The 27235-nt window shown below is 51.0% G+C and overlaps 1 protein-coding gene across 2 annotated transcripts in view; it reads left to right on the forward strand.

The window, feature by feature from the left end:
- SH3BP4 (SH3 domain binding protein 4) overlaps window positions 1-27235 on the forward strand; it is a 102720-nt gene that overhangs the window by 18225 nt on the left and 57260 nt on the right. Inside the window, exons 1-2 of one of the 2 annotated variants that reach the window (XM_025404977.1) lie at window positions 9286-9483; window positions 25281-25354. The gene's annotated coding sequence lies outside the window, so the exon portion shown is untranslated. Of the gene's footprint in view, window positions 1-9285; window positions 9484-25280; window positions 25355-27235 lie in introns of those variants that run through there. The other variant, XM_025404976.1, reaches the window with a different exon arrangement.

The raw sequence follows: 27235 nt of genomic DNA on the forward strand, positions 1-27235 counted from the left end.
TCGCTGTCACACACACATATAAACACACACACTCACACACACATACACACACTCGCTGTCTCACACACACTCACACATACACACACACACTCTCACATACACACACTCTCACTGTCTCTCACACACACACTCGCTGTCTCTCACACACTATCTCACACACACACACTCACACACACACACTCTCACACACACTCGCACACACACACGTACTCTCTCACACTCACACACACCCCTCTTTGTTTCCAGAGCGCTTCTGCTTTACTTCTAGCTGTGTTGGTCAGAACTCAAAACACTTGGGAACGCTGATGCTGAAGGACTGACCGGATGGAATCTTAAATGTGGAGAAGCCTTAACCCATCTGTAAACCTTGGTGGGACTTCTCCTCCTCCTGTGCATCAGAATCAACTGTGAGGGTTAAAGATATTGCTCAGGTCCTTCCCCTAGAGATTCCATTGGCCTGCAGCTGGGACCTCTGCCTTTTTAATTGTAAAAGCATCCTAGGTGATTGGATAGGCCCAACTGGCATTGAAAATGAGCAGTTTAGACAGTTACCTCCTTTGGAATACGTGTCTTGAGTGGTATCATTTCTGAGATCATGGTTTTTCAAAACTTTGGGTGTGCATAACTGTTTTTATTGTAGGAATAATAAAAGCCTTTGTAGTCATTCCAAATATTACAGACACATAGAAAGTGAACAGTGAGTCACCCTCCTTTCCTGGAACGCCTTCCCCCAGGGTGCCGGTCTTGCATTCCACCGCTAATTCCAGCTAATTGGGGTGCACTCTTCAGCTGACTTCTGTTGCGTAGGTTTCCATGTCTGTATTCCCAGATGGGATTTATGTGTCATTTGCTTTTTTGTTTATTAGCGCTGGGGATCGGGATCACTTTTTGCCTAGTAAAAACAATTGGAGAGAGGGTTGACTTTTTTTTTAACTGCTTTAGAATTGTTTTGTGGGTTATCAGGTCTAAATGGAAAGAAGGTAGATGTGGTGATGGCTGTAGCGTGAGTTACCAGACACAAATTTCTTCAGAGACTACATGAAGACAACAAAATAGGCTACTCAATATGGCCTTCCCTCACTGCCTTTAAAAAAATATTCTAAAATTGTGGTAAAAGACATAATATAAATGTTATCATCTTAACCATCTGGAAGCATACAGTTCAGTTGCCTTAGAGTTGTGTAGCAGAATCTTCACCACTTTTTCATCTTGCAGAATGAAAATTCTGTACCCGTTTCCTCCTCCCCCAGCTCCTGGCACCCACCATTCCACTTTCTGTTGCTATGGATTTGACTACTGCAGGTACTTCGTATAGGTGGAATCATACAGTATTTGTCTTTTTGTGATTGGTGTATTTCACTTAGTGTAGTGTCTTCAAGGTTCATCCATGCTGTGGCCTGTGATGTTACAGTTGAAGGCTGCATAATATTCCATTATATGTATGTGTTATATTTTGTTTATCCATTCATCTGTCCATGGACATTTGAGTTGCACCTCCTGGCTATAGTGAATAATGCTGCTGTGAACCTGGGTGTGCAGATATCTCTTCGAGACCATGCTCCCAGCTCTTTTGGGTATATTCCCAGAGGTGGAATTGCTGGATTATATGGTAATTCTATTTTTAATTTTTTGCGGAACTTCCATATTATTCTCCATAGCATTCACTCCATTTGGCGTTTCCATCGACAGTGTTACAAGGGTTCCGGTTCCTTCACATCCTCACCAGCATTTGTTGTTTTCTGTTTTTTTTGACAGTAGCCGTCTCAACAGGTGTGTGGCGGTCTCTCACGGTGGTTTAGATTTGCATCTCTCTGACGACTCATGATGTTGGCCAGCTTCCCTTCTTTAAACTGCATTTATTAACTTAAAGTTTCTGTAAAGTTTTCCTTTTTCGTTTCCCTTTTTTCTTTCTTTCTTTTCTTTTCTTTTTTTTTTTTTTTTTGAGACAGAGTCTTGCTCTGTTGCTAGGCTGGAGTGCAGTGGCGTGATCTCGGCTCACTGCAACCTCCACCTCCCGGGTTCAAGCGATTCTTCTGCCTCAGCCTCCAGAGTAGCTGAGACTATGGGCGTGCGCCACCACACCCAGCTAATTTTTGTATTTTTAGTAGAGACGGGGTTTCACCATGTTGGCCAGGATGGCCTCAATCTCTTGACCTCATGATCCACCCATCTCAGCCTCCCTAAGTGCTGGGATTACAGGTGTGAACCACTGTGCCCAGCCCTTTTTTTTTTTTTTTTTTGAGACAGTGTCGCCCAGGCTGGAGTGCAGTGGTGCCATCTCGGCTCACTGCAACCTCTGCCTCCTGGGTTCAAGTGATTGTCATGCCACAGCCTCCTGAATAGCTGGGATTATAGGCATGCGCCAGCATGCTTGGCTAATTTTTGTATTTTTTTGGTAGAGACAGGGTTTTACTATGTTGGCCAGGCTGGTCTTGGACTCTTGACCTCAGGTGATCCACCTGCCTCAGCCTCCCAAAGTGCTGGGAAGCATGGTGGCTCATGCCTGTAATCCCTTCAGTTTTTTTTTTTTTTTGGTAGAGATGGAGGAGGGAGGAGGGAAGCTGAGGCAGAAGGATCGCTTGAGCCCATCAGTCTGAGACCAACCTGGGCAACATAGTGAAACCCCGTCTCTACAAAAAAATACAAAAACTGAGCTGGGCAGGTGGCATGCGCCTGTAGTCCCAGCTACTGGGGAGACTAAGCTGGAAGGATGACTGAGCCCAGGAGAGGATGGTTGAGCCCAGGAGGTCAAGGCTGCAGTGAACTGCGATCATGCCACTGCACTGCAGCCTCCAGCCTGGGTACAGAGCAAGAGCTTGTTTCAAAAAAAAGAAAAAACAAAAGAAAAGAAAAAGTAAAGCTCAGCACTTTGGGAGGCCGAGACGGGCGGATCACGAGGTCAGGAGATCGAGACCATCCTGGCTAACACGGTGACACCCCGTCTCTACTAAAAAATGCAAAAAAAAACTAGCCGGGCGAGGTGGCGGGCACCTGTAGTCCCTGCTACTTGGGAGGCTGAGGCAGGAGAATGGCGTGAACCCGGGAGGCGGAGCTTGCAGTGAGCTGAGATCCGGCCACTGCACTCCAGCCTGGGCCACAGAGCGAGACTCCGTCTCAAAAAAAAAAAGAAAAAAAAAAAAAAAGAAAAAGTAAAGCTCAAGTGAGTTGTTTTAGATAGTGTATGTTTCTTTCATTGCACATTTGCTTGGGGAGCTTATTTCTGAACAGACTGCAGAGAGAAGTTCCTTCCGTGGAAAGTGGGAACGAACCTTTTTCCTGGGTTTACTCTTCCAAAGCCACCTGTATCCTTGCAGATCGTTGAGAGTGCATGTAGTTGAAGTATGTTGTGTTGAAAAACACATGCGGAACACAGACATCACTGCAGACCCGAGGGCTGAGACTCCAGCCTCCTGGTGACTCTAAAGTATGGCCAGCAATTGTCCTTTTGTCTGTTGGTGAGTTACATGTGTATCGTAGAAGATGTAGAAAATAGAGCGTCGGAAAGAAATTAAAAATCATCTGACTTCTCTTAACTCCATTACTGTGAGCTCAGTCACACAGACATTCTTTTTAGATGGGGTCATTTGTGTTCATATCTGCACCCTGCTTCTTTCACTGGGAGGTTTCACTGGCGGTGCTGACGTCGCCCACACACCATCCACCTGTGAGCCACCCCCGGCGGGAGGTGGAAGGCCATCTTCCGGGGAAGTTATTTTCAGTGTTGTTTCGTGACCCCTCGCTGATGGAACACAGTGGTTCACCTACCCCTGTGCCCTCCCAGTTTTAACATTTCCCTTGCCAATCTTCCTTGCTAAGATTGGCATCTTTGCAGCATTTCTAAGCAGTAGATACAGCTTCACTTTGCAAAAGTCATTCCAGTGCTTTGTCCTGAAGTCAAGTCATCGAGGATTTGTTGACCACCTCTTATGCGGGAGGCACCCGTCAGTCCCAAAGCAGTTTGACTTTCTGAGGCGGTCATATGCAATACGTACCCCCCTGAACTGACGGTACCTGCCCTTCCTCACTTAATTCAGCTGTGGGCTCCCAGAAACCCTTCTATCTAAAGCCCGGATTTTTTGTTTTGTTTTGTTTTGAGACTTGGTCTTGCTCTGTTGCCCAGGCTGGAGTGGAGGGCACAAGGATGAGTGACTTCTGGGCTCAAGGGATCCTCCTGCCTCAGCCTCCTGAGTAGCTGGGCCCACAGCCGTGTGCCACCACACCCAGCTAAGTTTTAAAACTGTTTTTGTAGAAGGTTTCCCTATGTTGTCCAGGCTAGTCTCAAACTCCTAGGGTCAAGGGATCCTCCTACCTCAGCTTCCAAAAGTGCCAGGACTATAGGTGTGAGCCACTGCACCTGGTCAAGCCTGGATTTTTGGGAGACTATGAGGCTGCACTGCTGACACAAGCCAGTCTCCAAGTGCTCCGGGTCTAGTAAGTCAACAGGGGAGGCTTTTAGAACTCAGCAGCTCCTCACTGGTCGTGGGAAAACTCATTTAGCAATTTGTGAAGGGCCTGGCATGGTGGCTCACGCCTGTAATCCCAGCACTTTGGGAGGCCATGGTGGGTGGATCACTTGAGATCAGGAGTTCGAGAGCAGCCTGGCCAACATGGTAAAGCCCCATCTCTACTAAAAATACAGAATTAGCCGAGCGTGGTGGTGCACGCCTGTAATCCCAACTACTCAGGTGGCTGAAGCAGGAGAATCACTTGAACCCGGGAGGCTGGGGTTGCAGTGAGCCAAGATCGCGCTATTGCACTCCAGCCTGGGCAAAGAGTAAAACTCTGTCTCAAAAAAAAAAAGAGAGAGATTTATGAAGGTCATGAGCTCCAGCCCATTTCACTGCTCCATAAAGTGCTGCGTTGGTGAAATGGGCAGAACACGCAGCTCTATGGACACGCAGCCGTGGAGCTAGCAGGAGTATCCTGCATCCCACCACAGGATGTGCTGAGTCCACTTGGAAGCCCAGAAAAAGCCTCTGTGTTTAGCCCTTCAGGTCTTGCCTTAGTGTTGGGCTGGCACAGGCCTTCTGGTGCTCAGGGTCTTTGTTCCCTGGTTGCATTTTACAGTAACAAAGGCTCCATGCAGTCCGTGACCCAGGGCGTTCACAAGCTCTCTTAGCTCCGAAAAATCGAGGGGTTCCTTGCCAGCTTCTCTGGCTCCTCTCTGCCTCCTCTTTGTTCCTTGGCTGGTGCTGGGGTGCTTTTTGGCCAAGGATGAGGGGAGGGGAAGGAATCTGAGCCCGTCAGTGTGCCCACACTGAGGGTGCTGCAGGTCGCGTTTCACCCCGGCATGCCCTGCCTGCCCGTGACATGTGGCGATTTGTTATGGGGATCATAATAAAACTTAGTCTGATTAGAGGCATGTGGGAAGCATGCCCAGCACACATCTCAGTCCCATCCCTCAGAGCAGGCCAAGCTCGGGCGGCAGGCAGCTGCCTTGCAATTCTCAAAGAGTTTCAGGAACTGGACAGGGGAAAGTTGGCTTGCGATGTATTTCTCTGGGTTCGTTTGGTACTGGGATTGAGTATTTCTGGTGGAGACAGTTGTTGGAGAGCTCCTGGGGAGACAGGCATTTTTTGGTTGGTTGCATTGTTATCCCACAGGGAATTGGTTTCTTGCCTCCAGGAAATGGCAGTAACATCAGGGACAGCAGCAGTCGCAGGACGGCAGACGCGTCACTCAGGGTGCAGGGTGCTCTGGCTGGAGCTGCTGCTGTTCTCCCTTTCACTGGTGGAGAAGCCAGGCCTGGGGAGGTGCAGGCACTTGCTGAGGTCACAGCGGCCAGACTTGAGCCCAGAAATCTGTCTGCACCTAAGCGCAGTGTCTCTTACCTCCAGCATCTGAGTCCCATCGTCTGATGTGGCTTTAACCTCAGGATCGGGCCTAATTCTAGAATCCTACCTGTGAGGCAAGCACTGTGAGTGGCTTCATTTCATATATGGGGAAACTGAGGCATCAAGCAGTTTGCTCAAGCTTTGAGGGTCAAAAATTGAATGAAAGTTGTTTGAGGCTGGGTGCTGTGGCTCCTGTCTGTAATCCCAACACTTTAGGAGACTGAAACAGGGGGATTGCTTGAGTCCAGGGGTTCAAATCCAGCCTGAGCAACATGGTGAAACCCCATCTCTACAAAAAATACGAAAATTAGCTGGGCATGGTGGTGCGTGCCTATAGTCTCAGCTACCCAGGAGGCTGAGGTGGGAGGATCACCTGAGCCCAGGAGATTGAGGCTGCAGTGAGCTGCAGTTATGCCATTGTGCTCCAGCCTGGGCAACAGAGCAAGACCCTCTCTCAAAAAAAATAAAAGTAGTTTGACCAGGATCATTCAACCTTAGTTTCCCCCTAACCTCTAGTGGCTTCCCCGCTTCTCTGCTTAAAAGAGACTATTTCTTTTCTCCAGCCTCAGCTTCTTGTCTCCTCAGCTCCATAGAAACTGAGCTCCAGGTCCTCCATAGAAACTGAGCTCCAGGTCCCCTATAGAAACTGAGCTCTCCAAATTGAACAAGGACCCCAGAACACAGGAGTCTGTGTCGAGTTTGGTGCCAGGGATGATGCGTGTGGTTGTATCTTCTAGGGACAGGGGCCCTGGCTTTCATCTAGTGACCCCTGTGGGGGACTCCTGCAGATTCCCCATCCACCCCTGAAGAGTAGCTCCTGCAGGGTGGTCCAGGTTACCCCAGCAGCAGCCCACCTGGCCAGCTTTGAAGGGCTTGGGCAGGACAAGTGGTATCTGGGCCCTTCTCCTAGAAATTGCCTTTTTATAAATGCAGGCCAGTCTGTCACCTTTATTTATTCATTCAGTCACTTAGATTTTAAACTCGTGTTGAGCTTATAGTCAACTGACAGTTCTGAGTATCTCACTTAGATCCTTATGGGGTGACAGGGCAGGTGTGTACCAGGTTAAGGTCTCTGTTGCATTTTATGGGTGGCTGCCTGCAGTTAAGCAGGGCTACCGTCTCTTGGTCCCGGGCTTCTTTTTTCGTGATAAATACAGAAGCCGATGTTTACCCCCTTCTGGTAGTGGACATAGGGGCATCTCTGAGCAGAAAGCAAGCAGGGGCCTGCGGAAGGGGTTAAGAGGGGCTGGACAGGTGACCAACGTCACCATCGCATGGATAAGTCACGCTGATGGCATCGTGTGGCGAGAAGGGCACTTGCCTCTGTGGTCTTCCTCAGTAACACACAACCCAGTCTAACTGGGAGAAATACATGAGGCAAACCTCAGCCGAGGGGCATCTTACAGAATACCTAACCAGGCCTCCTCTACTGTCAAGGTCACCCAAAACACACAATGTCTGGGGAGATGCCCTAGCCAAGAGGAGCTTAAAGAGACACGACACGTAACGTCGTGTGGTGATCTGGATGGGATCCTGGAACAGATAAAAGGACCTCAGGGACAAACATAGGAGACCCGGATGAAGGACGGGCTTTATTGTTTGACATTAGTGCCACAAAGGTGGCCCTCCTGTAAGACATTCACAGGGAAGCCGGGGGTGGGGGGCCTGTGGGAATTCTCTATATTATCTCCATGACTTTTCTATGAATATAAATCTATCCTAAAAGAAAAAGCGTATTTAAGAAAACAGGTAAGAGTGGTTGGGAAGACTGGTCGGAGGCTGGGGTTCCAGGCCTGACCCTCTGCACCCGTGTCCGCTTCAGGCAGGCGACACTGGGCACCCCTGCCAGGGAGAAGCCCAGGGTCCCCACTCTCTGGCCGGGAACTTCGCTTTCCTACAGACCCTCGCTTGGTGCGCCGTGGCAGGTGGGTCCAGGCCTCCCAGTTGGGCTGAGGCCCATCTCTTTTCCCACCAGCATGTCCTTTGTTGTCTCCAGCCCAGACGTGTAGAGGTGAGCCACCCTCCTGGCCAGTGAGGAGCTTCTAAACACAGAGACAGATCAGCTTTTTGCCGAGTGAACTTGAGAACCAGAGCAGAGCTGCAGGGACAATGGTGCATTATTAAACGGCTCTGAAACTCAGAGCCCAGAGCACCCGGCTCTGGGGTGATTGGCAGGTGTTGGACCTGTGGCTGTGGCCCCAGCCCCCACTAATCCCATTACCGACTTAGGGGGTGAGTGGATGGAAAACAGGATGAGAGTGTCTCTCCCCCAAAGAGGGCTGGTTCAAGTGTGAATATTCACAGCCACACCAAGGCACCTGCTCCTTAGATGTTTTTGTTTTGCTTATGCAGTCAGTGCACAGAGTGAGCCCTGCACTGGAAAAGACACGCACATGCATATGCACACACACAGACACACACACACGCATGCGCACACACAGGCACACACACACGCATGCACACACAGGCACACACACATGCATGCACACACACACACATGCACACACACAGGCACACACACATGCATGCACACACACAGGCACACACACACACATGCACACACACAGACCCTGAGGCCCTGCACTTGAGTTTCTAGTCTTAAGCAGGGGTCACCGAGGCTGTGTCCTGCAGCTGCCAGTGGCCAGTCTGCCCAACTTGGATGGTCTATTTTATTTATTTATTTTTTATTTGAGATGGAGTTTGGCTCTTGTTACCCAGGCTGGAGTGCAGAGGCGCCATCTCTGCTCACTGCAACCTCCACCTCCTGGGTTTAAGTGATTCTCCTGCCTCAGCCTCCCGAGTAGCTGGGATTACAGGCATGCGCCACCACGCCTGGCTAATTTTTGTATTTTTTAGTAGAGATGGGGTTTCACTGTGTTGGCCAGGCTGGTCTTGAACTCCCGACCTCAGGTGATCCGCCTGCCTCAGCCTCCCGAAGTGCTGGGATTACAGGTGTGAGCCACCGTACCTGGCAGTCTGTTTCTATTTTGACATTTCCTCACTGCACCTGGAGAAGAGCTTCATTCGTTCATTCATCCATCCATTCATTCATTCTTTCATCCATTCATTCATTCATTAATTCATTCAACAAGTACCTGCCAGCCTGTGCAGCAGTGTTGCCAGGTGAGAAGGGTGGGTAAAAATGCAGGGACCCCCTCACTCGGTCACTGCAGGACCAGGTACTCTTTTCCTGCACCCCACAGTGCCCCGAGGCCCCACTGGTCATCCGTCCAGCACTCTGCTCGCTGACTGGTGCGGTGAACTCTCCGGCTGGGCTCCTTTCCTGCTGCAGGTGCTGCGTCTCTTTCTTAAGCCTGTGTAGAAAGTTCTTTTGTCCGGGTGACATTGGCATGATTGAATCAGTGCCAGGGCCAAACAGGATGTGGTTCTGGGCAACTCCCAACTCCCTGCAAATCCATGGTTGTTTTCAGTTGCCTTACGAGGGATAACTGAAACAGAGACAAACGCCCCAACGGTAGGGTGCTTCGAGGTCCTGGAGGGCAGCCCTGGCCCCGTGGAGAGAGACCGAGTTCTGCAGCATCCGTGGCCTGCATTTGAAACTGAAGGGCAAGAGGCTGGTGAACTCCGAGAGTCATGCCGCGGCACGGAGGAACAGGCTGAACCTCTGGAGGAACGGCTCTACCTCCAGGTCAGGCTAGAGGCTTTTACATTTGGTTTGGTGAGGAGAGACAGCAGGGTTTCTGGGTGCTGGACATGCTTCTGGGTCAGAGCTGGTGCATTTCTTTGCAGGGCAAGGTGGACAGGAGGCGGGGATGCCGGAGAAGCATCTGCTGCATTTCTTGAGGTTTCACAGGGTGCAGAGCCCCTGTCCTCACTGTTCCGTGGGGTGCCAAGGGAGCAAGCCATGTGGTCCCTGAACTTTGAGTAGATACAGATAATATTTGAAAATATTTGGGAATGTTTACACAATCACAAAAGCAATGAACGCTTGCATAGCCCCTACTCAGGCCAAGAAATGGAACTTAACTTTGAAATTCCCTTTGCCCCTCCCAATCCCAGCTCCCTGCTGCCGATCCTCTTTCCTCCCTGCAAAAATGTGTTTATCGGGTAAACCCAAAGCATTTAAGGGAGTCCCTGTCCTGAATTTCGCGGTTGTCATTCTCTGCTGTTTTTTGGTTTTATCACATGGGGTTGTGTTTCTAAGCAACATCATTTGTTTTTGTTTTTAACTTTTATATACATGGAATCATGCAATATCTTTTGTGGCTGGCAGACTCTGAGATGCCCTTCAGTGATCCACACCTCCTGGTGTTCATATCCTGTGGAGTCCCCTCCCTTTGGTGTGAGCCAAGCTAGCAACTTGCTTCTAACCAGTAGGATGCATCCAAGTTGATGCTGCGCCTTCCTCCTGTGATTAGGTTATGTGGGCTTAGAACTTCCTCCTTGACAACAGATGGTCTCCCCTGCTGGCTGTGGTGGTGCAGGCTGCGATATAGAGACACCACATGGCAAGGAACTGAGGGTGGCCACCCCCTGGCAGCCAGCATGCAGTTGAGGCTTCAGTCCCATGGCCATGAGGAACTGGATGCTACAGCAAGCAGGTGACCCTGGAGGACCCCTTCCCAGTTTAACCTTGAGATGAGACCCCAGCCTGCACCAAGACCTTGATGGCAGCTCTGTGAGAGGCCCTGAAGAAGAGGGTCTCTTTTTCACCCAGCTAAGCCGCATCTGGATTCCTGACCTATAGAAACTGTGCAATAATAGAAGTCTGTTGTTTGGGGCAATTTGTTACACAGCATTAGCTAGCTAATACATAGTCTTGCAAGAGTTCCTTTTTTGCCTCAGCGTGATGTTCTTGAGGTTCGTCTGTGTTGATATCTGTAGTTGTAGTTCATCTGCTTTCATTACTATGTTCCTTTCCCTTGTAAGTAGTCCGCCCTTATCTGCGGGGGATACAAGGCCCCCAGAAGGTGTGCCTGAAACTTCAGATAGTACCAAACCCTATATATACGATATATTTTTTCCTATGTATACATGCCTATGACAAAGTTTAGTTTGCAAACTTAGGCACACTTATTTTTTCCTATGTATACGTGCCTGTGACAAAGTTTAGTTTGCAAACTTAGGCACACTGAGAGATGAACAATAATGAATAATAAAATAGAACAATTATAGCACTGTATTGTAATAAAAGTTGTGTGAATGTGTTTTCTCCCTGCCAGAATATCTTATTGTACTGTAGCACCTGTTTTGGGACCACAGTTGGCCAGGGGTAACTGAAACCATGGAAACTTGGGATGAGGGGGGACTGCTGTATGTTAATGCCTTGGCTTAATTATTCTTTCTGCTCCTGAAGGACAATAGGTTGTTTACAGCCTTTGCTATCAGAAACCACACTTGCTGTGAAGGTCTTTGTACATGACTTCCAGCTCAGCGTGCAAATGTTTATCTAGGGAGTGCTGCTGGGCCTTGGCTGCCAATCCAGCTCCGCTTCCCACAGCAGCCTTCAGGTTCGCCCAGGCTCCTCCACATGCTGCCCTCCCTCAATATTGTCCGCCTTTTTTCACTTGGGGGGATGCTGATGGGTGTGAGATGGTATCTGAGTGTTTTTATGTTCTTCCAGAAGCTAATGTTTACGGACCATTCTGATTTCCTCCCATGCGGAGATCCTTTTTGTGGTTTTTGCCCACTTTTCTTATTGAATTGTAGGAGTGCTTTTTGTTTTTGTTTTTTTAAGACAGGGTCTCACTGTGTCGCCCAGGCTGGAGTACAGCGGTGCTCAAGCTGTGCTCACTGCAACCTCCGCCTCCAGGGTAGCTGGGATTACAGGCTTGTGCCACCATGCCTGGCTCATTGTAGGAGTGCTTTGGATTTTCGGGAAAATAAGCCTCTCTTAGTTATGAGCATTGCAGATACTGCATCCCAGTATGTCCCTTGCCCTCATAGGCTTTTAAAATCAAATCAGGCACAATTCTGAGTTTTTCTGTCCCGGGGGGATAATTTGCAGAATTATGCTTTTGCGGCATTCCCAATCCTGGCCTGTGTGTCCTGGTCTCTGGGTCATGGACTGATGCCTGCGGACTCGGCCCCTGTTTATCGCTGTTGCTTGATGCTGCCTTCCTGAGGTGGAGACTGCTGGGCTCTGTTCCCGTCTGTGGCTCACCCTCTAGTCTGGGAGTGCTTTCCTGTTCAGATAGCTCATTGCAACCTCTTAGTCACTTTGGAGAGCATGGTTCAGTGAGTCAGCACGGGACCTGGAGCCCAGGGACCCCTCCCAGCCAGGCCAGCGCGCACTTGAAATCTGCAGTTTGTCTTGGGCTCCCTGGAGGTGATTGTTTGACTACAGAGGAATGCACGGGTCTGGGGAGAATTTGCCCAGTGTGTTTAGAAGGAATGCATTCCTGGAGAAAGTTAAAATTAGAAAAAGCTGCTACATTTCCTGCCATTCAGTCACAGTTGGCTGGTGTTTGTTTGCACAAGGATTCTTTGGTAAGGATCTGCAGTCGGTTTCTGGTGGAATGCGAGGTGAAGTCACGATTTTCGGGATGGAGGTGAGCGGTTTCCACAGTGATCTCTGTTGTGGGAGTCACTGCTTTGTTTTCCGAGTTGTTGAAGAATCATACCGGAATGGAAAAATATTATTGAAACAATCCGTTGTTGATAATTAGCAAGAAGATTATTTTATTTATGTATTTTAGAAAGCAGCTCTTTAGTGGGAAGCAAATATTGCAGAGTGTATCTCTTTGTAAGCTCGGCTGCCGTCTTCCCGTGTCCGCCTGCTTCCTGGGCGGCCACCTCTGATGTCACCTCCTGAGGCTGGGCTTTTTAGGAAACCCCCTTTGACTGACACAGGCAGTGGGGTCCAGGTTGCGCAAATACAAATACCCAAGTCCATTTGAATATCTGGGGTAATGTACACTAAAACATTATTAACTGTACACCTGAAATTCAGATGTAACCGGGTGCTCTGGGTTTTGTCTAGAGACCTCTCCTGGCGCAGCTACACCTTGAAGGCCCCTCTGTCCTGGTCTCTGGTGGTGCCTGGGCCTCTCCCAGCTGAAAGGGGTGTCGCCGGCACCAGGCGGGCTATTGGCACCAGTGGGCACACCTGTGGCTTTGCAGGGTTTTGTCCACTTCTGTGTTGGCACCCTCCTCCTGCTGGTGCTGGGCTGGGGTCGTGTACCCATTTTATGGAGGCGGAAGGGAGAGGCTGGAGGGTTACCAGCCTGTCCAGCGGTGTGGAGCTCGTGAATGGAACTCTTAGTCTGTAGAATTCAAAGCCCAGCAGCTGGAGGGCACAGGAGAAATGAAACCATCATCTTCCCTGGAGAACAAAAAAGATGGTCAGAAACTCGTGCACAGGGAAGAATTGCCATGGGGCTGAGAGTCTGGGTGGCAGGGGGGCCTATCCCCGAGACCCGGGAACACAGGCTGCAGGGAAGCCTCAGTGTGGGCCTTGAGGGAGAGGTAATTTTTGTGCAGGCAGGGAGGGGACCAAGGAGGCATTGCCTAGTAACAGGCAGTGGGCAAATGGGAGGAGGTGGGATGTGTGTAGGAGAGTCTGAGGGTGGGGCCGCTGACCTGGCTTGAGTGAAGGGGGTTGGCGGTGGATGCCATGGAGTCTGTCCACGTGGGGTAGGGCAAACTGCAGAGAAGCCTGGCTCCAAGGGAGGAAGGGGCAGGAAGGAGCAGGGCACCCTGTGCTCTTGAGCCGAGGATAATACACTGATGGTGATGGCAGTGGGGCTGTACATTTGGTGGAGAGATGCCGCTGAGATCGGCAGGGAGGCGGTGGATTGGTGGACCCAAGACCAAGCTGCCGGTCACAGGTGCTGGGGAAGCTTCCTTTTCTGTTCAGGCAGCAGGTGCTATTGATGTAGCTGCCGCTAAGCACTAGTGCAGGCCTAGGGGCTGGGGATACAGAAGTGAGCAGGACAGGTGGGTTCCTGCCCACAGGCCACACAGGCCAGCTTGCCAAACAGCCAGATGCCAGTTCCCCAGGGCACTCCACGCAGCCCGTTCAAGGTGCTTCTTGTTCTTGTCCACAGATTTGTGCTTGAGAAGCTCTGAGTTCCCGTGCGTCCACCCGCATTGGCATTATGGGTACTCTATAAATCATCCATCCATTCAAACACTGACTACACCTGCTATGTTCCAGGTGGTTCCCGGTGAACAGGACAAAGTCCTTGCGTTCATGGGGGCTGTTCTGGTGGGAGAAAAAGGAGAGAAGTAAATGATAGATAAAAGAATGTCAAGAGCGGTGGACGAGACCGGGGGAGGGAGTGGGCAGCAATAGTGTGCTTGTGTTTTTGATATGGTGTGTGAATCTCCTCTACAAAAAAGATATTTCTATCCTAATGCTCAGAACCTGTAGGTGTTACCTTATTTGGCAAAAGGGACTTTGCAGGTGTGATTCATTGAAGGCTCTTGAGATGGTGAGATACCCTGGATTACCCAGATGGACCCTAAATGTTATCACGAGTCTTTGAAGAGGGAGATGGAGATCTGACCACCGGAGGAGGCCCTGGAATGGTGGGAACAGAGACAGGAGTCCTGAGCTTTGAAGATGGAGGAGGGGCCTTGAGCCAGGAATCCAGGCAGCCATGGGATGCAGGAAAGGGCAGGGCCACGGAAGCAGCTCGCCCCCTTGAAGCCTCCAGAAGGCACTGGCCTTGACGTCAGCCCAGTGAGCCTGGTTTCAGATTTCCAGCCTCCAGAACTGTTGAAGAGTCAGTGTGTGTTTTAAGCCACGAAGTTTGTGGTAATTTGCTACAACATCGATAGGAAAGTCATGCAGGGTTCTGCGGCTTTGAGGGAGGTATGTTTGAGCAGAGCCCTCTGAGGTTGGGGCTGGGCTTCCCTGCCGACACGTGGGCTGGTGCCACAGAGCCTGAACCAGGATCCAGGCCTAGTTAAGGGTCAGGAATCCCTGCTCTGGCAGTTATCCTCAGCCTGGAAATGACCCACAGTGCATATGTATGTGTATGGGTTTTGTTGTTGTTGTTGTTGTTGTTTTGGTGCGGGGCAGGGTCTCATTCTGTCTCCAGGCTGGAGTGCAGTGGTGCAATCATGGCTCACTGTAGCCTCGACCTCTGGGCTCAAGTGATCCTCCCATCCCAGCCTCCTGAGTAGCTGGGACTACAGGCGCACATCACCATGGCTGGCTAATTTTTTTTTTTTTTTTTTTTTAACTTTTTGTAGAGACTAAGTCTTGCTGTGTTGCCCGGTCTGGTCTCAAACTCCTGGGCTCAGGCAATCTCCCTGCTTGGGCTGTCCAAGGTGTTGAAATTACAGGCATGAGCCACTAAGCCCTGTCCTTTTAAATGTAAAAATGTCAGATGAGGTATCAACCTCTTTGCTGAGTATAAGTGTATCTTATTAACAGAAGAAAATATTTGCTTGGCTTTCTAAATTGGGAATTTCTAACAATTCGTAACAGCCCACTAGCTTTGACCAGAACCGACCAAGTGCCTATGTCGTGGACAGAAAACCCAGTGGTCTAACTCCATTTACCATCTGTCCTGGTTTGCAACCCCTGAAAGCAGAGCCCGAGACAAGGACTTGGGTGCTGATGTTTTTGGGGAGCTGACTGGTCCCAGCAGTCCATCCAAGCAGAAGAGAGTGAGAAGAGGGAAGAGGAAAAGCAAATCGGGGTCAGCTACTGAGCTAGTGGCCACTGTTAACCACTGTTAGGGCTCCATCATGCTGGAGACGCATTTGAGGAGCCATGATACTATGCCCTAGAATTGTCTTTCTGGAGGCCAGAGGCGGGGACGTTGACCCCAGGGCAGCCCCGGGGGCTATATGTCTGCAGCACATCCTCCATCCTGCAGGCTGACCCGGGCTTGGGGCTGCCGTGTGCTGGGGTGGTGGAGCTCCCGCAGATCACACCCACCATTTGGAGAACGTTTTGACAGCGCAGCAACAGAGTAGTGAGTGTATAAAGATCTGCTTTAGCTGGTCTTCCACTTCCACCAAGTCCTCACTTTGTGGCTGTCCCCTGGGAGTCATAAGAAAGGACCATAGTTTAGCTCCATCCACCAAGACTTGAGTCACCTACCAACGTCTGCCTTAATGACTTTACAAACAGTCAGCGTGGCAGAAGATGTTTAGAAGAATACGGGAGAGAGTCAAAGTGTGCGTGAATGAAGGGGAACGAAGTGGGAAAGCGCATCTCACCTGCACACCCGTTGTTTGACTCTTGTGCGCAAGCATTTCTGACCCAAGGGTCAAGACCCAAGGCGTTCTTGACCCTCTGCGCACGGGCATTTTTGACCCTCTGCATGCAGGCATTTTGACTCTCCGCACACAGGTATTTTTGACCCTCTGCCCACAGGCGTTTTGACTCTCTGTTTGTAGCAGCCTCCCTTGATGTATGTTCAGGTGAACCAGCCCTCAACGCACACCTACAAGCTCAGGGACCATGTGCAGGTGAACCAGCCTGTGACACACACCTATGAGTACAAGGAGCACGGTGCAGGTGAACCAGCCCTTGATATATACCTATGAGCTCAGGGTCCACGTGCAGGTGAACCAACTTCTGACACAAACCTACAAGAACAGGGACCGTGTGCAGGTGAACCAGCCCTGGATACATACCTATGAGCTCAGGGTCCATGTGCAGGTGAACCGGCCCTCAATACATACTTGTGAGCACAGAGACCATGGTGCAGGCGTTATCTCTCTTATTCACGAGGAGGCCCAGTCATTCCCTCCCCACCCTGAGTTGAGGAGGAAGGATAAGACTTAACTGTGGTCCCAGCATTTAGTGGCAGAGCCAGGATTTGAGTCCATATTCAAATAAGGTCCAAGTCTTCAACACACTCATGTTTCCTAGATATTTTCAGCCTCCTAAAGGTATATTAGGGGGCATAAACTCTTTCAAGACTCCATCACAAATATTGTTAGTCTGATTCAGGACAGGAATGTTCACTTCTACTTTGAAAGACTTGCGATTTTATAACCTGCCATGGGAAAAGGAAATGCGGGATTGGAGCCGGGTCTGGAATCTCGCACCCTCACTTGTCCACGTCCTGTCTTACTGCAGCCTGTCTGGTCCTGGGATTGTTCCGTTTGTGTTTGCCGTTACTCTGCATATCAAGGCTGCTGGCTTTGGGTTAGGATCCCAGCTTTTCGCTCCCTGATCTCCGGTGAGTCTTTGAAACCTGGTCAGTCTCAGTTCTCTTATCTACTAAATGATGGCATGATAATACCTGTGTGGCCTACCTCGCAGGGTTGTTGTGACAAGTGACTGAGAGGCCAGATGGGAAAGTATATTATCAACTAGGATACATTCTGCTAATAATTCTATTTATTATATTTTGGGGATGAAGTTTCACTCTTGTTGCCCAGGCTGGAGTGCAATGGTGCAATCTTGGCTCCCTGCAACCTCAGCCTCCCAAGTGGCTGGGATTACAGGCGTGTGCCTCCATGCCCGGCTAATTTTTTGTATTTAGTAGAGATGGGGTTCCACCCTGTTGGTCAGGCTGGTCTCTAACTCCTGACCTCAAGGGATCCACCTGCCTCAGCCTCCCAAAGTGCTGGGATTACAGGCATGAGCCACCCCGCCTGGCCTGCTAATGGTTTTCAGAGGCAGCATCAACATCAGCTGGGAGCAGGTTAGAAGTGCACATTCTCAAGCCCACCCCAGACCTACAGAATCAGAAACTGAGGGTTGTTGGGCCCAGAAACCTATATTATAATCAGCCCTCCAGGAAATTCCAGTGAATGCTGGTGTTTGAGAACCACTGCCTTAGTCACAGAATTTCACGGGTGTTGTGTGCCATTTCTACTATGTATTTGGTAATCAGTGTCTGGTATGTTTCAAAGAAAACAAAACAAAATGAAAGACAGGGCCTCTGCCCTCAACATGGTCTATAGGCTGGAAGAAAAACTAAAAGAAGAGAAACCCATACAAACTGGATGTACGCTAGAGTTCTGCGTTACAGTTGTGGAAAACGAGACCCAGGAAAGATAAGTCATTTAGCAAAGGTCGTGGAGCTGGGGTGAGAAACGTGAACCCTCTCGTTTGACTCATGACCATCTCCAGACCCTTCATTCCCCAGGCTGCCTTCCCCCAACATGGGCGGCTCATGGTGTCCCCCCACTTGTTCATGGGAGAGAGTTCCGAGGTCAGAATCAAAGCCTAGGACGCCTTCCTTGAGACGCTGTCCTTGGCTAGCTTTTAGGTGGTGACTGTCGAAACCTTGGATTAAAACCTTCACCGCCCGCAGCCCCGGTAGAGCCCAGAATGATGAGCTAGATCAGCTTGTGAGGCTCCGGAAGTGATTGGCCAGTGAGTTGAAAAAGTCAAAGTCTAGAAGAATCATTAAAAATACAAGGAAAAGCTGAGTGTGCACGGATCTTCCAGTCTTTCTGTTGGGTTCGGGTCTTTTCTGAGTGTGGGTTTGGCCCTGGTGTCTCCTGTGTGACCCACATGCGTGATTCCATGATTGATTTCCAGTCCAAGATGGTGCCATGACACGGGGACACTGGTGAAGCCGTCTGTGCCCAGAGTTCTCCTAGAGTTGACTCTATTTTTCTCAGGTGTTGAATGTCATCTAGCTTGCCAGCCACATTTTTGAGTCAGTGTCTTGCTCTGTCACCCAGGCTGGAGTGCAGTGGTGTAATCCCGGCTCACTGCATCCTTCGCCTACCGGGTTCAAGCAATTCTCCTGCCTCAACCTCCCAAGTAGCTGGGACTAAAGGCACCCACCACCACGCCCGGCTAATTTTTTGTATTTTTAGTAGAGATGGGGTTTCACCATGTTAGCCCGAATAGTCTTGATCTCCTGACCTCGTGATCCGCCCACCTCAGCCTCCCAAAGTGCTGGGATTACAGGTGTGAGCCACCATGTCCGGCCCGCCAGCCACATTTTTAAGTGATTCACCTTTAGTGAGTCTTTCTGAAATATTCCACTTGAGTTGCCATGGGAGCTGCCCTTGTCTCACCCCTGCCATCAGTTTGTGTAGTAATTAAATATGTAAAATTTCCACAATGAGCTTCCCCCAGCTCCAGCCAGGGGAGCAGAGCCCAAAGGGGAATGAGAAAATGGTCTTGTGGCCCCACAGGTGTAGTGGGCCCTGTGTCTCATCATCCTCCTGTCTTCACGTTGAAGGGCGGGGGGCCTCCACCTCCTCCACCGCCCTGCCAGGGTGGAAGGGCGTTCAGAGAAGGCAGCCACTCGGTGCTGCGCAGGTGCCAGGAGGAGCTCACGGTGTACAGGGGGGACTCATGAACAGGTGTACAAAGCTGTTGCGGGTGCTGGGTGGGTGGTTGTCTCAATGCCCCTCCCCCGTTTTTATGCTTAGTATTCATTCCAGGTTTAACATGGGAGAGAGGAAGGTCATATCCCATTCCTTATCACATTCTCTGTAAAATTGGAAATTTTGTGTAATTATAGGAAAGGTAAGTGAAGCAGTTTTGTGTTCTGCATAAGAAAATGTAATGTGCATCAGGTGAGATTTCAGGCCCTCTCACGTGGCTGCTTCATCCTTCCCTTGCCCAAATACGTTGTCAGTGTGTAAGTTTTAATAGCGTTGATTTTGATAGCATGAAGTACAAAGGCTTTTGTCCGTCTGCCAGAGTGCCGCTGTCTCAGTTCTGTAAATTGGTTGTCTCAGAGTGGAATGATCTGCCCTCACAGAGAATGAAGAACCTGGGGTTGGGTCCATGGCCAGGCCATGAAGCCCCCCTGTAGTCTTGGACGTGCCGTGCATGAGGACAGATTGTGCGAACCCGAAGCTGGAGGAGGATGGCGTCACTGTGCTGCCGGAGGGGGGCCAGAGATGCCTCCCCTCTTTTTGAGGTTGGAGCCAGCTCTAGAAAGAAACCTTGAAATGGATGTTGGGCCCATTCCCGTCTCCCTTTCTGACCACACCTCCGTCTGATTTTCTTTCCTTCCCTCTTGCCATCTCTCACCCTAGCTGGTCTCTTGGCAAACACTCCTGGCATGCAGCCATGTACCCGGGTAAATGCCCACTTCCGTTTGGCCTGAGCCTACATCCCGCCTGGCCCTTTGCCCGGTGCGTAAGTAGGAAGGGTAGAGAACAGGGCTTGGCACGCTTTTCTCTGTAAAAAGCCAGAGAGTAAATATTTTCCACTTTGTGGGCCATAAGGTCTGTGTCACAGCTACTCTGTTTTGGTTGCACAGAAGTGCTATTGATAAATGGGTGGGGCTGTGCTCTGTGAAACTTAGGTAAGGACACTGGGACTTAAATTTCATATCATTTCACATCGTGAAATATTACTCTTTTTATTTTCCCTCCAACTATTTAAAAACAGAAAGACATTCTTTGTTCACGGGCCATACAAAGATAGGTGGCCAGGTTGGATTTGGCCCACGGGCTGTAGTTTGCCTTTGATTTGGACAAGAATTTTCCGGGTGAACACCCCTCATCCAAAAATTTGAAATCCAAAGTGCTGCAAAGTCTGAAACTTTTTCAGCACCGACGTGATGCCACAAGTGGAAAATTTCACACCTAATCTCACATGACAGGTGGCAGTCAAAGCTGCAGAACAAAATTATTTAAAATGTTACGTAAAATCACCTTTGGACTGTGTGTATAAGGTACGGATGAAACATAAATGAACTTAGTGTTTAGACTTGGGTCCCCTCTGCAAGATATCTCATTGTGTATATGCAGATGTTCCAAAATCTGAAATCCGAAACACTTCTGGTCCCAGGGATTTTGGATAAATGGTACTCAGCATGTATTTAGTTCTACTTTGTAGTTTGGTTCTAGTGATTGGCTCTGATGTATGGTGGTGGGTGAGGATGGAGCGACCCCAGTCATCCAGCTGTCGGGGATGCGGGATATAGAGGCTCCTCTGGCCAATGGCTCCATTGATATTCACTGTGGAGGCTTGGAAATCTAAGAAATAGGCTTACATGTTTTCCAGTTTACTCAACACCAGCCTAATATTGGTTCACCTCAACCCTTCAAGAACTATGTCCCATAACTAGTGGGTTGGACTTTTGGGCCCATACCTGAGGTTGCTGTAACAAAATTAGTTGTGGGTGTTCCTGCATGTTCACCATGTGGATCTGGCCCTGAAAAACTCAGCTCTGCAGCAAGGACCAGCTCTTGGTGTGGTCAGCACAGGCCGGCCTGTAGGTTGAGTTGGGCGAAGAGTTCACGGAATATTTTCAAAGCTGTCACTCCCTCAGCAACCTCTGAGATGGGCAGAGCTGTGAGAATTCCTTTTCCCAATTTGCAGATGGAGACTCTAAGGTCTGATGAATTACTTTGACGGGGCTGTTGTCAATGAACCACAAACTGCTGGGTGGTTTGCACCACAGAAAGGGATTATCTTACAGGTCAGGAGGCTGGAAGTCCAAGAGGAGTGTCAGCGGGGCCGGTTCCTCCTGAGGCTGAGGGAGAATCAGTTCCAGGCCTTTCTCCCTTAGCATCTGGGGGTTTGCCGGTAGCCATTGGCTTGTAGAAGCCTCACCCCCCATCTCCGTTGTCCTGTCACCTGTCCCTCTCTGTGTGCATGTCTGTTGAAACTCTCCCCTTTTATAAAGTCACTGGGTCATATTGGATTGGGACCCACCCTGGTGCTCTCACTTTAGCTTGATTGCACCTTGAACGCTGTGTCTCCAAATAAGGTCACTTTCTGAGGTACTGGGGATTAGGACTTAACATGCAAATTTGGCGGGACACAGTTCCATCTGTACCATTTGGGAAATGGGGCGATCGCTGTCTTTTTGACTGTTCCGAAATGAGGATTTAGGACACAGTGGTCATCTCTGTGTATGAGTATAGCTTCCTGTCTGGACGTGGTGGAGTGAGGACCACGAGCCTCGTATCATTTGTCCACTCCCCCTCCCAGACCCGCTGAGGTGGGATGAACCCTCTGCAGATTTGTCATCAGCTGAGACTGTCAGCATTGTTAAAACAGCTACTCAGATGGACAAAGTGACATAACTGCCCTTCTCTCTGCACCGTGGGAGAAGACCCTTGTGTTTTGAGCTGCTGAAGACAACAGAATCTTGTCTTCTTGGCATTGTGGTTTATGGCGATTTGCCCCAAATCATGGTTAATGACAACACTGATGTTTCTTGAAACAACCGGAGAACAAGGCATCCCCTAGACTTCATGCTAATTCCATCCACCCACACTAAACTGCGTGGTTTTCTTGGGGCTCCTGAAGACTGATGGGCCCACACTGGTGTCTGGTGGTGCCCATGGGAGAAGTGAAAGATCGTGCCCCCCTCTTCTCAACAGGGCCGGTCCTTGTCCAGAAACCTTGGGCCTCTGGAGAGGTTGATCAGGAGGTGATCAACCTCCTGGGGAGGTGGAAAGGGGCCAGCGGTCCTGTCCACTGAATCTGTCCACTGGGACCTTCTGGACATGACAGAGCCAGATTCTCTCCTCCCTCCACTCCAGCACTGAGGGGGCCAGTGGGGCCACATGTGCACCTGTCCCTGCCCAGGGTCCAGTTCTGGCGTCTTTGAGTCCCTTGTCAGGGAAGCTGGGTCCTCCCTTACTTAGGCATGAGGTGTGAGTTTACCCAATCATCCTCGCTGTCCAGGGAGCCTTCTGGGCTCAGTTTCGGGCCCGCAAGGCTGTTAAGTAAAGACGCCACCTAAAGAACCTGCCAGAAGGAAAGCTCCAGAGGGCTTGCAGGGCCCTTATCCAAAAATGCGAAGAGAATCAGTGCCGAAAGCCACAGTGACGGAGGGTGTTGTCAGTGCAGCCTCTCTCTAAATAGAGAAAGGAGCGTGGCAGCTTTTTGGAGTGGGGGCGAGGTGGTATCTGGAATTATCCAGCAAAGATTTATTTTGCGCCTTGGGGGGCGGGAGCTGGGCAGCCTGGGGAGGGCTGGGCAGCAGCGAGGATGGGGAGGTTGAGGCCCTGGGCCACACGCAGGTCGTTTTCCTTGTGGCGGCTGGAGGGTGGCTCTTCAGGTAGCTCCGTGGCCTCGGTAGCCCCCACGACTGAGTGGAGTGGAGTGAGTTGGGGGAGGAGTGTCACAAGGAGGAAGGCATCTTGGGCCCCTGGAGATCCATGTGTTCCTGCCGTGTGGCTCTGGGTCTGGAGCCCCTGGAGATGGATGCGTTCCTGCTGCGTGGCTCTGGGGCTGGAGCCCCTGGAGATGGACACGTTCCTGCCACGTGGCCCTGGTTCTAGGCAGCACCTGGAGATGGACATGTTCCTGCCATGTGGCTCTGGGTCTGGGCAGCACCTGGCAGGTTTGGGGCAGGCCTTGCCCACAGCCTGGGAGGCTGGGGAGTTCCTGTGAGGGGAGCCGGGTCTTTCTGGGGAGCGCTTGGTGGGGCAGGGAAAATACACTTGTCCCTGCCTTGGGCTTGTCTCAGGAAGTGCCCCGAGCAGAGTGAGGAAGCTGAGATGAGCCCCGGGGATCCGTTTCTCAAAGCCCCTGTCAGAGCTGATGTTCGGGCCACACGTTCTCTTGGGGTGTTCTGTTCTGTGTCACTGGACTCGCCCTCCCCTCATTTCCTCACCTGCCCAGTAGTAACTGCAGCCACTGGAGGCGGGCCCCCACTGAGGCAGTTCCCATCTGTCCTTTATGACAGCCTGCAACGGACCTGCCTGACGAAGGGGCCCAGCAGTGCCGGTGCCTGCCTAGAATTCAGGATGGAGATTCCCAGTACCCTGACCAGGGCATAGGGGCTTGGGGTACAAAGGAAGGAAGAGGCACCAGGTTCTCAGAGATGCTGGTGCAGCGGCTTTTAGAATCAGAAAGAAGAAAAGGGAAAGGCGTGCTCACGGTGAAGGAAATGGGAAGAGTCTGAAGAAGGCAGGGATGTATACCGTGAAGCCAACTCCCTTTGTAGTTTCACTTCCCCCAGGTTTTTTTCAGTGCCCTTTTATTTCTTTTAAGATGATGAGATTTTCAACTGCTCTGTCTTGGGATGACTCTTTGGAGAACGAGTACTTTGAGAGAGATTCTGAAGAGCTCTGAGCAATATGGTAGACCTGTCTCAAAGGAGGGGGATGGACGGATGGCAGCATCCTGCCTTCTTTCCCGTGAACAGGGCCGCCTTGGGATTCCTGTCCAGAAAGTCAGTCTAGGTGTGAGTGGCTGCATGGGAGCCGTGGTGGCACCTGCAGTCCCACCTGTCTCTTCCCACCCTTTGTTTTTGTCTTCTCTGGTTTGAGATCTTTTGTTGTGTTTGTGCATATATTTTGTCACATTGTTGCAGCCTTTTTCTTAGCGTTCATTGATTCTTTTCCTTTTGCCTGTGTGATTTTGCACATCGCTTGTACCCTTAGAAGGTCCGTGTCTATGTAGAGATCAACTATACAGCTAGATTTTCTATTATCTACTGGACAATTTCCTTTCCTCCCTCCCTGTCCTGCTCCACACTGTTCTATTGATCTGGAATTCATTTTATCTTTGGGTATGAGTTGAAGCCCTGAAGTGGGGAGGTCTGTGCTCTGAACACCAGCCAGTTGTCCCAGCACCACAGGGAATGATTCTTTCCTTCTTGGGTGATTGTGGTGCTTCTTTTAATTGCATGTTAAATATTTACATGGATGGAGGTCTGTTCTGGGCTGTCTGGTTCCTGCGGAGGCTGAGTGGCCATGATTTAGGGAAGGTGTCCAGAAGGAAGTTCTCACTCCTTCTTTCATAGTCCGATGAGGTCCTGGATTCCTCGGAAGGCGCCGGGGCCCACTCTGTTATTCCTGTGGAGAAAGTCTGCTTGAGGGGGAGGGCGTCATGGTGGCACCTGCAGTCCCGCCTGTCACGTCGACGTTGGCCAGTTCTGCTCTCAAAGGCGCTGGCTCTGTAGTGACGTCAGCGCCATGTGACTTGAGGAGGAGACCCCACTGCTGCGGCATGTCTGGGGTTCATCTTCAGGGCGCAGCTGATAAGATGCTTCTGTTGCGCTCACAATGCCAGTCGTTGCAGCAGAAGTAATGGCAGGTGATGGGAGACTCAGTGTTGGGGTGAGAAAAGGCACAATAAGCTATTGTCACAGGCAGGACTCCCTGTGAAGCGGACCGTGATGCAGAGGCCACTGGGCAGGATGTTTAGGTTTGCTGGGGAGCACAGCAGCAGGGGCAGAGGACAGTGAGGCTGGGACGCAGCCTCCACACAGCCCGTCGCTGACCCCACAGGAGTTCTGGCCTGGGCTGGACTGCCAAGTCACCCCGATTCAGGAGTGGGGTGAGGGGCAGGCTTTGTTACCCTGCGTTGGTCACTGGTCTGGTCATTGGGTGCAGGCTGGCCCAGGAATGGGGCTGATGTGACCTCGAGAAGGGCTCTTTCCAGTGAGACAGTTCTGGGTGGCCCTGGGTCAAGGTCCTTCTGCTGGCCACACTCCCAGAGTTGGTTTCAGAAGGGGACCTGGGAGCCGCGTGGCAGCGTCCACCACTGTCCTCACCTGCCGTGGAAATGCACTGCAGAGCCCGTCTGTCCTCCAGGACGTGAAGGGGCCCTGGCGGGAAGCAGGCCTGAGTTCTGCACTGGATGGGACTGAAGCTCACTCGTGTTTCCTTCTTGTCTTGCAGCACTTCCCTTCTCTCCTGGACAGAAGGCCGTGTCCTGGGACTTCTCTGACGACGGGAGGCTGTGGCTGTACCAGGTAGGCAGTGCAGGCATGGTGTGAGTGGGTTGCCATACCTGGACCCGCTTTACCATGTCATGACCAAGGTGCCGGACTCATGGGGAGACAGGCCCCAAATGTGTGCAGAGCAGCTGCAGGAGGGTGGAAGCTTCTGGTGACACTTGACCTTTTGCAGGCACTGCAGGCCTGTCCCTCATGGTGCTCTCCTCCTGTCCTCCAAGCCCACAGTGTTGGCCCCGGTGTGGGAAGGTCGTTTGTCATCCTGGCATCCAGAAGCCCAGCCCCAGCGCGTTCCCAGAACAGCCCCGTGTTTCTGTTTTCAGCGAATCCCCTTTCTGTTGCCTCCCGTGGAACGTTCTCACTCTTCTGAGAAGCCAGGCTAGCATCTCATCCCCGCCCCAGCAGCCGCAGGACAGAGCCCAGGTTGGCTGTCCTCTCCTGTGGTGTGTGCACAAAGGAGGGATTGCTCTCACGTCGCAGGAGGTTACCTGCAACGAGGTGGGGACGACCCGCGGTTACAGGTCACCCTCCCTGGGGCGTCGGGGGAGCATTTGTCCTTGAAACACGCTGGCAGAAAATGTTCCAAGGAAGCCTTGGCTGGTGTTCGTGAGGAGTAGCTGGATTAAATGGTGTTCCGGTAAAATGTTCCTGGAGGTTTTCTTGGCTGTTCTGGGCCTTTATCGTCCTGGTTGGCTGTAGAAGGAGCACCCTCCTTTGTAAATTCGGTTGGATAGGATCGCCTACCTCGTAGGGCACAGCCTCCATTTGCTTAAAAAGCAACATACCAGTCTTTCCCCAGCAAGCAGAAAGGATTGATCTCAGTAAACGCTACATTTGGATGCTCAAGGCCAAAGGGGGAGTTGAGAAGCCGCGGCTCACAGTGGGATTCCTGTTTGGGCCATGTTGGAATTTTAAAAACCCTTCTAAGTAAAGCAGGCAGCTACTTGCACGGTTTCAGGTTTTTCTTAAATCCTGTAAACTAAGGGTAACTGACTGGATTTTGTTTAAACTTCTCCCCCCACCCTTTCTGTCCTGTCTCTTTGTTTTCCAGTATCTGCCTGTGCCTTAGGGTGGAGAGAAGGTTTGAGACATTCAGGAGGAGGCTCAGGGCTTTTCACAGTGATGTGAGGAATTCAGGGGTTTTCTGGTCGTAGGGTCAGTCCTCCACCCACTGGGGCCTCAGCGACTTGAAACACTTCAGCCCAGGCGGAGGCCACCAGCAGGCCTTTCCTTATAAGTGCAGCCCCTGGCCCCAGAGGCTGTGGTCTCTTTGGGCTGCGGTGAACCCTCCTGAAAGGCGTCCACATTCCTGGCATTCTTTTGGCCTGGCATTGGTCAGAAAGCGGGGGTTTCTAAAATCAAAGGCGAGTACCGCAGCTTGGTTCTTGTCTAGATAAACTGGAGAGACGTGGGGGTTCTTGTCTCTAGATAAACTGTGCAGCGTGGTTCTCTGGGGGCCCCCACATGGGCTCGCCTCGCTGGACTTCGCATTTGGGGCTTTGCCAGAGGAGGCCCCATCCTGAGCAAAGCAGGAGAAGGTTAATGGGGGTCCCTCTTGGGCTGCAGCAGTTCCTTGGGCGGCACGCATGTGGTTTGCTTTTTCTGACCCTGTGCCAGAGTTACTGGGGCAGCAAGATGTCTGGAAAGAGAAACGGGAGGGTGGGACGGGTGTTGCCATCCCACAGCGGTGCCCGCTGGTCTCCATGGCAGGTACACAGGCTTCCGGGAGCCTGGTGAGGGAGGTGCACCTAGACTTGCCCCGGATACAGTGGGCGGAGCGTTGTATGCGCCTCTGGGTGAAGTTTAGGGGTGCTTGGGGGCGTAGGTCCTCACAGCAGTTAGAGACCATCCACAGGCCACGGAGCTGATTTTCGTGTTGCCTTGTTTTCCCGGAGGCAT

The sequence above is a fragment of the Theropithecus gelada genome, chromosome 12 (assembly GCF_003255815.1).
Source record: "Theropithecus gelada isolate Dixy chromosome 12, Tgel_1.0, whole genome shotgun sequence".
Classification (NCBI taxonomy): domain Eukaryota; kingdom Metazoa; phylum Chordata; class Mammalia; order Primates; family Cercopithecidae; genus Theropithecus; species Theropithecus gelada.